This window comes from Lytechinus variegatus, chromosome 5, assembly GCF_018143015.1.
Source record: "Lytechinus variegatus isolate NC3 chromosome 5, Lvar_3.0, whole genome shotgun sequence".
Taxonomy (NCBI): domain Eukaryota; kingdom Metazoa; phylum Echinodermata; class Echinoidea; order Temnopleuroida; family Toxopneustidae; genus Lytechinus; species Lytechinus variegatus.
Window position 1 is genome coordinate 39,015,141 of NC_054744.1, and position 1,084 is coordinate 39,016,224.

Here is a 1,084-nt window from a genome sequence, read left to right on the forward strand (position 1 = left end):
TTTGTGGTTCAAATTTTCAAACGTTGAAAGCAAATGTTGTTGGTGCCATTTTTACTTTCTCCTTTTTTGTAATTTGAGAAGGATCTCAAGGCTTATTTTTATTTTCAGATTAACCATCTCAAAACATTAATTATATAAATGAGTAAAAAAGAGATATATTAATGTTATGTCAGTACTATGTATCACTTTTCTATGTGTATCTTGCATATATATTTTTAAAAGTTCTTAAAAGTTGTTCAGGTAAACTCTTTTTTTCTGATTTGGTGTCTGCAATCATGAAAGGGGTAAAAAAGTACAGTAACAAATTATTATCTGCACCCATGAATTAAATGACCCCCATTTTCTGCCTCGGCTATGTGCAAGTCTGATGCAAAGCTCCATGGTTGATAGTGCATGGCACTCATTGGGCTTCTCTCTAGCCCATGTGATCAACTTCTCTTCCAGTGCCGGCTACCTAGCTGCCTTCACCCTCATTGCTTTCTTTGTTCTCAGCATTGCTTTCCATTTGTCAATGTTGGCTCGCCATCGTCAGATGAGACTTGTCCACTCGTCCATATGGCATTCCTTTGGCAAGCAGCCCTTTTTCTTGCTGTTTTCCCCCCATGTCTACATGATGTAGCATATATGCTATCCTGTTGACTTCATTCTTGTTTTATAATATAGACTTTTTTAAATTGCTTTTCTAAAAAAAGCAACAAAAGGATCCTCACAGGAGATGAAAATTGTGTCCCTCAGTCATTAATTTGATAAATTTTCAATAAATTTATCTGCTCATTCTTTACATTTTGTTGTAATGTATTCATCCTCTTTTCAACTTTTAAAAATTAATTTTCTCAACCGTTCTTTTCTGATAACTTTTTGGTGTAGATCCTTCCTCTTTTATTAAGGTAACAGACATTATCTTTGCTCCTGTTTTCATTTCTTTTCTCTTTCATTCTATATTCATATTTTTCTTTGATTTTGTCTCTAATCAATCAATTGCTTTCTTTCCTTTTGCATCAGTATCTTTATTAATTTGTGAAATCATTTCTATTTTGTTTATAAGTGTCATTCTTTTCCTTTTTATTTGGTTTCAGTCACCTTT